We start from the raw sequence: 13,148 nt of genomic DNA on the forward strand, positions 1-13,148 counted from the left end.
TTTCACCAACTAGTTATTGGTCATCTAAACTTGGATTTCCTATGAGCAACTCAACATATCCAAAACGTAACGCATTATCTTCTTCCAAATTTCTCCTTTTAGCCTACTTCAGATAGGCAAGGGCAACACTAGGCTTCCAGTCCTTTAGGCTTGCAATTTCAGAGTCCTTTTTGAGTCTTCCTTCTCCTTCTCCCACCTGTTTAATCACTTTATAATGTTTTGTCTTTCCTATTTCCAAAACCCCTCTCTCATCCATCTTTTTTAGTGTGATCATGCAATTATCAACCCAGTTCAGGACTCTTAATTGTCCCCTTGCCTTAAGTCTAGATCATCTCCAATATTTCATTCAATCACTTACTGAAAAGATCAAATTCATATTACTGTGAATTTATCCTGTATCGATTTTTACTGTATTTATACTTAAATGTAATTGATTTTATGCCATATTGATTTTTAGAATTGAGGCTATATATCTATGCCCTTGAGTTAAGCTCAGGAATTTAACTTTCCCTCTGAGTTAATTTAATGGAATAATTATCTCTCATACCAACAATCTCTGAAATACAGCATGTCTGTTGTTATTTTTAAGACCCACAAGTTTAACTTGGTAACATGCCCCAAAATTGTATCATCTATCCTTGCTTATCCTGGGGAAATTAGAAAGTTTCTCTCTTTCGCAACAAGAGAGTAAGTCTAGTGATTTTGATCCTTTAGCAAATATTAAAAGATGGACATGGGTCCTCACCTTTAAAAGAGACTGGAGAAGGAAATAATAAATCACTTCTGTACCCTTGCCAAGGAAATTCCACAAGCAGTCACAAAAAGTTATAGACAATTGAAGTGACTCAATAATTGCCACAAATAAACCTCACATAAATGCTAGCCCACCTTTCTTAGTATAGCCAATCATAATGTTCCATGACTACCATAAACCCTCCTTTCTTGTGATTATTAAAGAAGTGTTCCCTTATTGGGGTCGCTGGTTTTGCTGAAGTTGCCAGTTTGACCCCAAGTAATAATTGGCAATTTTATTGAGAAGACATCCCGTTTCTATATCTCATTTGATTCTTACAACAATCTTGTGAGGGAGGTAGCTCGAGAGTTATTATTCTCCCCAACTTACAGATGGAGAAACTAAGACACAGAGGAAAATGACTTAAGAAAGGTTGCATATTCACTGTGTAAACTCAGGATTCTTGAATCCATATCTGATCCTCTTCCTTCTATGTAAATGCAACCTGCCACATTTTCAATCTTTTAACCCCTTCCCCAAAAAGGGGAAAGGTGCCTCCCATGTAGGAATTCCCCAATAATTACTAGAAGAATTTAAATGAATATGGAAAACAACTCTATTTCACTCTAAGATGACATGGAATAAAAGGGGGGAGTACTGACCAAAGAGAATAGAAAATCCATTATTTATGTCAATATTCAAGATGCCAATTTAAAGGATAGCTTAGGTAGAGCAGTGACATGAGCATTGGACCCAGAGTCAGAATGGTCTGAGTTCAAATTTTGTCCAGACACTTATTAACTGTGTTAATTTGACAACTTACTAAACTTCAGTTTCCTCATTTGCAGATTGAAGACAGTGGCACCTACCTCCCAGGATTGTTGTGAGGATGGAATGAGGCAATAATTGCAAACTTCTTAGCAGAACGGCTGAAATGTAATAAACAATATAGAAATGTTAATTATTGTTATTAACAATAATAATGCAGAAAATTAAAGGTACCCATTAAAATACTCCTTAATCATTCTGATAGGTTCCAAGTTGTTCTGGACACTTCTTTATATATGCATATCTATAAATAATCTCTAATAGCAGAGGCAATTTCTGTCTTCCCATTCCCCTCCTCCAAATCTCAAGTCTCATTTTGACTGCGATAATCAATTTATAAACTATTACCAAATAGTTTATAGTTTTGTCTTTTTATTCTCTGAACCTGACTCATATTTGGCACATACTTAACACCCATACTGAATTGAATCGAATATAATATAGGAAAGTGATGTGGCTAAAGTGGAAATCCAGACAAAGTTCCCTGGTCTCATTAGAGGAGAAAACATTCTCAGCTGAGGGCTGGTTTCATAATTTACCAGTGCTATGAAGTTAAAATATGATATTTGCATGGTATGATCTAGTTAGTTCTACATGGAACTGGTCTTGGTTTCAGAATTTAGGAAAACTTTTTCTTTGTGTTCCATTTGCTGCCTTTCTAATTCTTTTCATGACTGTTTAAGAAGTATGTGTGTGTGTGTGTGTGTGTGTGTGTGTAGAAGGAATATAATATAGTAGTATAGAAGTAGCAGCAGTAATGGCTGTAATGTTGTTTAGTATTCAGTTGTTTTACAAATATGTCTGACTCTTTGTGATCTGATTTGGGGTTTTCTTATCAAAGATACTGGAATCGTTTGTCCTTACTTTGTCCAGTTCATTTTATAGATGACGAAGTGAGGCAAATAGGATAAAGTGAAGTTAGGAACATACATAGAAAGTATCTGAAGCAGGATTTGTTTTTGTGTGTTTGTGTGTGTGTGTGTGTGTGTGTGTGTGTGTGTGTGTGAGAGAGAGAGAGAGAGAGAATAGATAGCAATAGATCTACATAGATCTCACTATATTTTTCACTTCTATCTTGCTTTTATCTGACATCCCAACCTAAATTCTTCTCCCAAACTTTTCCTGAATATAAGCCAGTTGCTTTCTATTTGGTGTTTTAGGCCTTACCTTTCTAGGTACAAGATGCATCTGGATACCCAAGCATTTTGTTTCTTAAGTCTCCTAGTCTGTCACCTATATAATGCAGTGCTCAGGACACTATGTTCATGCTCATTCTCAGATACCCAATGAGTGTAAGAACCTGTGGAAGTAACTTAACCTTTATACTTAGTTCTCTTCTTAAACAGATTGGATTTGTTGACTTTTCAGGTCCTTTGCAAAGTTCAGGTCTGTGGTCTGTGAGTCTTTCCACTTTCTCCAATAATTTCTAACTTTCCCCTAACTTAACTTCTTACCTAAGTGTTTTAATGTTTAAATATCTTACCTCCATATTACAGATGAAGAAACTGTTTCCTAAAACAGCCCCTTCTTTATCTACAACTTGGCACAGGTACTTTTGGGGGTAAATCTAACCCAGAAGATAAGAGGTAAAAATCTCTCTATTTTCTGACCTGGAAGGACTACATCCAAGATGCTGTTCTCTTATTCTAGGTTAACATGTTAACTAAGATACTGCTATAAAGGAATTTTCCAGGAGACAACAGGAGTGATGAAGGATTTGGAAGCCATGATATTTGAGGATTAATTGAAAGAATAAATGGTGAATCTGGATTTAGAGAAATTGCATCCAAATCCCATTCATGCCACTCTTTCTGTGCCTTAGATACTTCATTTATTCACTCTGGATCTTGTCACTTCATGTATAACATGAACATGAGGGGATTAAATTAGATGACTTCCAAGATCCCTTGAGGATATAAATATGATTTATACTTGCTCTAGAGAAGAGAAGACAGTTAAAACTTGGTCATTATCTTCAAACCTATGAAGAGCTACCATTAAGGGGGAAGAAAAGGTTTTATAATCATAGGTTATATATCCAGGAAAGGCTTATTTTTATGTCCCCTAAGGGAACGAGATAGAGGGTCACTTAGTGGAGAGAAATGAAGCAAGAGTTTGTGGATTCAGTTCTGGTTCTGCTGCTTATTAGATAGAACCTTGGACTAGTGACTTCCTTTCTGTGCACCTCAGTTTCCAAAGCAATTAGTTAATAAATCAACAAGTCTTTCTTAAGTATTTATTATTTTTTCAATGATTGTGCTAGGCATTGGGCTATGAATCAAAAAGGGATGATAGTCTTTTCCTCAGAGAGTTTTTATTCTTTTTTGAAATTTATTTTATTTTTAATTCTTGAAATAAAAGAAGCATTTCTATAGCAAAGTATAACAAAAAGATATGAAGCAGCAAATGTATTATATACAACTTGATATTCCTTTTAAATATTTAATAGTTATTATGTAAAGTTCTTTTTTCTTCCTTCCTCATCCCTGCCTTAAAAGTGATTATAATTAGACCCAATTGTGTGTCAAAAAAAAAAAAAATATATATATATATATATATATATATAGACAGACAGCAGACAGACAGATAGATATAACGTGTATTTATATACATAGAAAAATACATATCTGTATATAATTCTTCTATATATCTATCATTTCTTTATCTGGAAACATCAATTTTACTTCATATGCCTTTTATAATTGAATATTTATAATCATCAAAAGGACTTAATGACTCAGTCACTCAGTTGATCTTACAACTTTCATAAAGGTCTTACGTTCTACTGGGGAAATGAATAACTTCACAAAAAAAGAAATACAAGATATATGCAAAATAAATTTAAAAAATTATTTCAGTTAAAGGGAGAGGACAATGACAACTGATAAATTAGGATAATGGCTCTTGAAAGAAGTGCCATCTGTTTGGAGTAGAAAATTTCTAAGTATATTCTATCTCAAAGCCCTATTAAGACAGGGAAGAAAAGTTACAATTCAGCCTAAGAAAGACAATTTTTGAAAAAAAATTGCATTAGTTCAGAAAGGGAACAGAATACTTATAATTATCACTTTTAAGGGGTTGCTACTGGAATTTTTAATAAAATTGAAAATTTGAAATTATTATTAAGTGTTTAATCTAAAAAAATCTGTTTTCTGGAGGAGAAAACTGTAACCAGAAGAAAGGTACTTGATAAAGGTCCCACAACTGGTTAATGGAAAGGCTATTAAAACAAAGGCTCTTCCATTTTAGTTCAATGTTTTCTGTAATGGTGACTATGTATGCCCCAACCAAAGAGAATGAGATTTTTATTACAAAGAACTATTCCAAAAGCTAGGACGCAGCATAATGTAGGCAAATACATTATTTAATGGGAAGGACACATGGATATAGATATAATGTGGTAAGTTCCTTTCTTTGAGGTAATCGGATTTATCTCAATGATCTCATTGGGTCTGAATGAGATGAAGATTGTGGACTTTTTAATGGAAAGGAAACATTCTGAGTCGGGCATTTTGCCCTTGATGGCAAGTCATACTATATGGTTATATGTTAAGGAGAGAACTTCAATGGTCTGCCCTGTATGTGTTCATGTAGAGCAGAATTATTTACTAAGTTCACAATGAAATACATGGCCTTAGATGGGAGTTAAGGGAAGACTATCAAATTCCTGAAAGTAGAGTTGGCTAAAAGTATGAGACTAAGTATGAGACACCCCCATCACATCATTGTCAAGTATTGGGAGAAATTGATAGTCTATTTCTCTGACCCAGAGCTCAAATTATTTCTACTGTTGTATCTTCTAATTTTGCACTCCATTGCTACTAGTGTCTTAATATGCCATTGTTATTGTCAGGTTATTCAGTCATGTATGATTATTTTTTACCTCATTTGGAATTTTCTTGCCAAAGATACTGGAGTGGTTTGCTAGTTCCTTCTCCAAATCATTTTATAGATGAGGAAACTTAGGCAAATAGGGTTTAATGTCTTTCCTAGGGTCATACAGTATGACAGAATTTGAATTCAAGAAGATGAGTTTTCCTGTCTATCTATTGAACTTTACTGAACGACCTAATCTACCCCCAAATGTTAGACTAGTGCTTTTTTAAGATTAAACTATTCTTCCTGCTCTTGTATTTGTACCAAGGTCTAAAGACTGTCAACTTCTGAACCACGAATTCCATATCTATGAAATAAAGATAATGGTGATTGTATGAAATTCATATTTGATGGTAAGAACAATACATCAAAATGGATTGTAGGGAGGCTAGGTGGCATAGTGGATAAAACACCGGCCTTGGAGTCAGGAGTACCTGGGTTCAAATCCAGTCTCAGACACTTAATAATTACCTAGCTGCATGGCCTTGGGCAAGCCACTTAACCCCGTTTGCCTTGCAAAAAAAAAAACACCTAAAAAAAAGAAAAAAAATGGATTGTGGCAATCATATTGGGCAGTTTGACTTGACAAAACTCAAAGTGGTTCTTCCCTCAAAACCTCTGGGAGAAAGAAAAATAAAACAGAAAAGCTGATTTAAAAAATCCAATGATATCCTTTTCCTTTGCTTACCTGTTCCAAGTCGTGAATTCTTACTTGGAATAGTTTTCTAACTGAAAGTGAGAATGTTCTTTTTGTGAACTGCAGATGGGAAAGCTTGTGCAGGATGCTTATAGAAAGGAGTAGCAGTAACTGGGGCTGGTTATGCTCAGTTCTTTTGAACTTTGAGCTTCTGCCAAGTGCTCTGGGGTGTGGGGCTATGTTATAAAACAGAGCTTCAAAGAAGCCTCAGGAGGAAGGTGATGAAATGATTTTCATCCTCTCAGGAGTTGGGATAGGAAAACAACTTCAGTCCCTGGGAATTCTGTTTCTTTATTCATTAAGATTACAAGATGAAGGACATACACAAACATACATAAAAACACACATACACTCTTCCTCAAGTTACAATTTGGTTCTGAGTCATGGAGAATTTGAAAGGGAATCTTAAGAGAAGCTATTTCAACGCTATTATAGAGAGAAAGAATTATAGTCCACAGAGGGGAGTGAGTTATAAAACAGGCAGGAATTTGACTGTAAATTTAGTCACTAGTTCACTTTGTTAAAAATCAACGGATTGAGGTAGTTAGGTGATGTAGTGGATAGGGCACCGGTCCTGGAATAAGGAGAACCTGACTTCAAATTTGGCCTCAGACACTTAATAATTACCTAACTATGTGACTTTGGACATCACTTAACACCATTGCCTTGCAACCCCCCCGCCAAAAAAAAGGTCACAGATCTAGTAATAGAAAGGGCTTCACTCAATTCATGTATAAGTTATATAATATATATAATATATATTTATGCTTCTATATGAATGTATATTTATGTTTATATAATTATTCATTTTTATTTATATATTTATAGTTATACACACATCATGTACAAATACATATAGACATATACACATATATATTCATATACATGCATATACATGCCTATACAAATATATATGTGAAATAAGTGTTAGATGTATATATAATATTTACAATAATAATACTATATTATAAAACCTAAAATATGTATTCATATATATATATATATATATATATATATATATATATACATACATACATATATAAAATTTGGTTTTTGCAAGGCAAACAGGGTAAAGTGGTTTGCCCAAGGTCACAGAGCTAGCTAATTATTAAGTGTCTGAGGCCAGATTTGAATTCAGGTTCTCCTGACTCCAGGGCCGGTGCTCTATCCACTGCTCAACCTAGCTGCCCCTCAAATATTTTCTATTTAAACATTCTCATATATCTCTTGAATGTTTTGGGAGAGACCACAAAGTGACCTATCTGTAAATTAATTCCTGCTATCTCATTCTTGAATTCTGATGACAGGGAGAGTCACCAGAGAGAGCCACCCACCTGTAACACCATACCCATGGCTGCAATGTGGTACCTGGAGCCTGGATTTTTCTTTTTAGGTTTTTGCAAGGTAATTGGGGTAAAGCGGCTTGCCCAAAGTCACACAAACTACACAATTATTAAGTGTCTGAGGCTGGATTTGAACCCAGGTACTCCCAACTCCAGGGCCAGTGCTCTATCCACTGCGCCACATAGCCACCCCTGCAATGTGGTACCTGGGAAAAAGCGTCATATATGTCTGTCTTCAGAAATAAAGACAAGCTTAATTTCATAACCAATCCATGGAAATTATTTATAGAACTGACTGGGATGAGGAGATACGATGCCTACAGTATCATCAGTGATGTTGATGCCCTCATCAAAACAATAACTGATTCTATCTTCCAGAGCTGATGGAAGGATCTAAGAGATAATGTATGTAAATGTACTCTGACTGTATGCAAACCTCAACAAACCCAATGTTTAATGTACATGCAAAAGGAATCATTGCATTGCCTAAGGACCAAGAAGACTTTTTTCTTTTTACTTTGAATCAGTTTTAAATGGCTGCTTTGACTGCATCAGGGGTGAGCTAGGTACTAATCAAGATGGTGACATATATAGGTAATTCTGATCCATCTTGTTGTTATGACCTGCGAAATCGATGAGAAAGGAAACAGGAGAGGAGAAACAGATATGAGTAAAAAGGAAAAGTGAAGGAAGTGAGAGAGAAGAGAAAAAAGTCCGTGGCCTATTGGTGGAAGAATGTCCTTGAATGAATAAGTCATTTTTCTATAATTTTCTATAATTTCTATAATTATATTTGATATATATGTACTATAATTCTATAAATTTCTATAATTAATGATCAAGAACATGATTAAAGATGCTACCTACATCCAGAAAAAGAACTAATAAACTATAAACTAATAACCATTAGTGTATGTAGAATAATTCCCCAAATGCATGTGCATACACACACACATACATATATAAATATATATATAGACACATGCATAAATATTTTCATCTGTTGGTAGCCATCTCTAGGAAGGGAAGAGGCCAGAAAAGAAATGTTACATGATTATTTTATTGTATATTTCAAAGGAATAGCAAGTTCTGCAAAGGAGATTTGCTGTTTCATGTACAAACTTCTTTTTATTATATTATGTTGAGGTGGCTAGGTGGTGCAGTGGATACACCAGCCCTTGAGTCAGGAGTATCTGAGTTCAAATCCAAGCTTCAGACACTTAATAATTACCTATGTGGCCTTGGCCAAGCCACCTAACTCCATTTGCCTTGCAACGCCCCCCCCCCAAAAAAGGAACATTGCAATAGGCATTTGAAAACTTTGAATAGTGACCCAAGTCTGCCACCAATTCCCTCTGTGTTACTGGGCAAATCTTTTCTTTGGAATTTTTTTTTTCTCATGGGATAAGAAAATTGGATGAAATAAATTGCCCATGATCTCTTTTAAACCTGAAATGGCAGAAAATGTTATGTCCTTTCCCATATTTACATTCCTTTTTCCTAAAATTCGTTCTGGCTCTGACATTCTATGTTCTCTGTCTTCAGTCCCATGGCAAGTCTAAACTACAGTGTCCCAAGAACCCTCCCATTTCTTGCCTCCTGTGATCTAAGTTTCCTCCCAGCTCTACTATTCTATGTCTCTTGATTCTTTTCATCTTTGGGACAGTGTACTTCAACAAGGGAAAGCAAACAGAGAGGAGAAAGAAGACAACGATGATGGGGTCGTATCACAGTCATAGGCAGTCTAATTACATAGAAGATGACCAATATCCTGTTCTTGAAAAACGCCAATCCTCTTGGGACTCATTGGAAGAGAAAGTAATGCTTGCTCTTCAAAATAAAGCCCACTGAGCATTATTATTGCAAAGGAAGATTTGCTCATGTGGTTTCCTTTCCCCCTGGGAGTTATGTCTCCTCATAGGGACTCAGACTCAGGACACTTCAGGGTGTGTTTCTGAGAATCATTTTAGGTGATTAGAATAGTGGGGAAGAAAAGAGGGAGGAAGTTGTATTGATAAGATATGCAACTGTTAAGCATGATAGCACAATGCTCATCGTGGTCAAATAGCAGCAGCAACACTAATAACCTGCATTTATAGATTCCTTAAAGGTTCGCTAAGTGTTCTGTGTGATCTTATTTGAGTTGGGGTCATCTCCATGAAGTCATGTAAGCCCATTGCCTTGCTCAAAAAGAAAGGGGAAGAGGGTGGCGAGATGGTGCAGTGCATAGAGCACTGACCCTAGAGTCAGGAGGATCTGAGCTCAAATCTGGCCTCAGACAATTAAAAGTAACCTAGCTGTGTGTCCCTGGGTAAGTCACTTAATCCCATTGCCTTGCAAAAAAAATTAAAAAAGAGAAGAAATGAAAAAAATAGCTCCCTACAGAGCTGTTTCTCATAGGAAGGAGACTTATGGGATAATTGGGTTATAGGATCTAAGGATCCAAGCATGGGGGGCCACAAGGAACTTGAAGATCATCAAAGTCAAACTCCCCGATCTAGTAAATAATGAAACATCAGTGGAATTGACTTATTCAAGATCACATAGGGATTTAAACCACACCCTCTGATTTTAAAACTTGTGCCTTCTCACTGTCCCCTATCACCTTCCAGAAAAGTATAATAATTACTGCCATTACACTTACAAGATAAATGATGGGAAGAAGTATCCCACCAAAAACTAAATAATAAATCAGAGAATGGAACCAGAGAGATAAATATCCACAATATTAGCTTATTTATTATAGCCAGTATTCTCAGAAGCTGAAATGATAATAATAACAGCTGATGTGTACATCATGCCCATGCAGTACACAAGATTATTTTCACAATAGTTCTGTGAGATGGGCAGTACAAGGGAAAAGAACTTAGATTTTGGATGAGAAAACTTTGTGTTGTATTTTCTTATTTATTATGCAGTCAGCTAAATGGCACAATGATAGATCACTGGACCTCTAGTTAGAAAGGTCAGATTCAGGGAGTCACTTAATAGTTCTTTGTCCTCAAATAACTTATTCATTTTCTTCCTCAGTTTCCTTCTTGGTATAATGGGGAAAACAATAGCATCTTCTCCAAAGGGTTTTGGAGGTTTAAATTAGATCATGTTTATGAAGTACTTTGCTAACCTGAAAATTTTTCAATGTTATGTAAGGGCCATCATCATCATCATCATCATCATCATCATCATCATCATCATCATCATCATTACTATAAAACTGGGTATGTGTCTATATATCATGTCCTATCGAGACATATGTCCTCCACTCAAATCAAATTCATGTGCATGTCATGGCATCAACTCCCTGATGTTGGGGTCTTCTTTGAGAATGAAGGACAACCATCATCATCATGAACACAGATACTATTATTACTATTAATAATAGTAATGATAGTGCATATAATATTAATAAGAATGTCTTATATTTTATTTATTCGAACTTTTTAAATAAAATCTTACTGGATAATGAGGTAGATAGAAAGACAGGGGCAATGTAGTGTTATGAATCAGTTACTGGCCATTGAGCAAGGAAGCTCTGGGTTCAATGCCTACCTTGGGCAACTTATTCGCTATATGACTTTAGGTAAGAAGTTTAACCTTTCTGTGTCTTTGTTTACTCAATGGTAAAAATGGCAGTTGGATTCAATGGTCTCTAAGGACCTTTTAGCCATCAAATTTGATGATCTTATTAAATAAACTACAATTATTGCCTTCATGAAGGATGTAATCTAATAGGTCAGCCTCTCAGAACTGGAAGGAACTTCAGAGTTCATTTATGTAAACCAATCCACAACTACAGAGAAATGCCTTTTACAGTATCACTGCTAATTCATTCTCTGCTTGAAGACTTCCAGGGAAGGGAGACACAATTTCTGACAAATCTGCTTACTCCTGTTTTTAATATCTCTATAGTTTCATAGTGCCTTATTCTGATTATTTGAAATTTCTACTAGTTGGGACTAAGGGAAAAAGTCTAATCCCTCTTTAATATAAATTATTAGAATACTTGACAATACACCTGAGTCATCAGTTTTTTTAGTATCAAAAGTAAAAACAAAATAATAAAAAACTAAACAAAAATCCCCAACAACCCCCCCATCACTATAACCCTTCTTAGTTAGAGAATACTCTAGACATTTCAAAATCATTACTGATTCCTTCTGACATACTCTGATTATTAATGCACTTCCTCAGTTGTGATTGAACTAACCACAGTTCAAGGAGAATACTGTGACCTGGTTGGAACAGTAAAGTTTGTCTATATCTCTATTAATACAGTGTCCCATAGTTTCCCTATGTTTACCTCATCATGCCATTATCTGCTTAAATTCATTGAAATCATCATCCTCTAGATAACAGACATTCTTCATTTTTCATTTTCCTGTGTGGCCTACCACGTGAAATGATTTAGTTACTAATACATTTCATGTGCAATCCTGACTTAATCTCTTATCTGCCTTCACTCTCAGTTTTCTCTTCTGAGAAATAGGTAATAATTGCACATATCTCATAGGGTTGTTGTGTTTCAAATCATACAGGAATGGGGTCTGGAGTTATGTATTTATTGGTATATAGGTCTCCTGGAAGAAGAAACTTCTACCAAAGGAAAGTGGATCCTTCTTTCCAGCTTTTAGACTAAGAGACTTGTCCAAAGCATCAAAAGGTTAGATGCCTTGGCCAAGGTCATAGTGTCCAAGGAAGCACTGGAACTCAGGTCTTCTAGCATCAAGACTAGTTCTTTTCTTTTTCTGCCAGATTTGGGAAATATTAAAGGAAGATTTATACATGAAATATTATATTGTTGTCCTTGTTGCTATTTTGAGAGAGATTTTGAAATACCTGGTAGTTTAATTCATTCAGTGTAATAGCATTTGAAAATAAGACCATCTGTAGAAATCTCTCCTCCATTGGGACTCTAAATCTAATATCCTCCTTGACAGAAGATAGATAGATAGATAGATAGATAGATAGATAGATAGATAGATAGATCAACCATCTCTGGCAGGCCAAGTATTGTCTTGCTTTCTTGCTCACTAGCTTCTCTGAAAGAAAATGCAACCTTTAAACACAAATATTCTGGACATTCTGATGGCAGAGAGTGGCACATGAATCTCCCTATTCTCCTAACATGTTTCTTACTGCCAACCCAGTTCCTGTGGCAATGATTCTGAGAAATTCAACTTGTCTCTTGCTCCTATGAAGACTAAAACTACAATAACTGAAAATCCAGTAAAGATAGCTCTACAACAAAAATTTTTTTGCATTGTCAAATTATTAATATCAGAATTCAATAACAGTATAAGTAGAAATAGCATTAACAAAGATGCATTATGTGCCTTGCCACCAGTCCCTAGAAACCATGGGACCTTTCATCTGTAGCTGAGATCTCTCATAGACATTGTATTCATCTTTAGAATGTGAATTCCTTGAGATGAGAGACTGTTGTACCTTTCTATTTGAATCTCTATCACTTCACAATGGGCTGTCTCCAGAGTTAGACTATTCCAATTACTAAAGAGTTTTAATTTTCAGCTGGATAGACAAACACTTGACATTGATTCAGCACTAAGTAGATTATTTCACGCATAGTAAACAATTAAAACTATAGAGTCAGCCATCTATAATTTTTTTATCTCCATAGTACTATATTTCCAAATATAGAAAACTGTAATAT

This window comes from Macrotis lagotis, chromosome 3 (genome assembly GCF_037893015.1).
Source record: "Macrotis lagotis isolate mMagLag1 chromosome 3, bilby.v1.9.chrom.fasta, whole genome shotgun sequence".
Taxonomy (NCBI): Eukaryota; Metazoa; Chordata; class Mammalia; order Peramelemorphia; family Peramelidae; genus Macrotis; species Macrotis lagotis.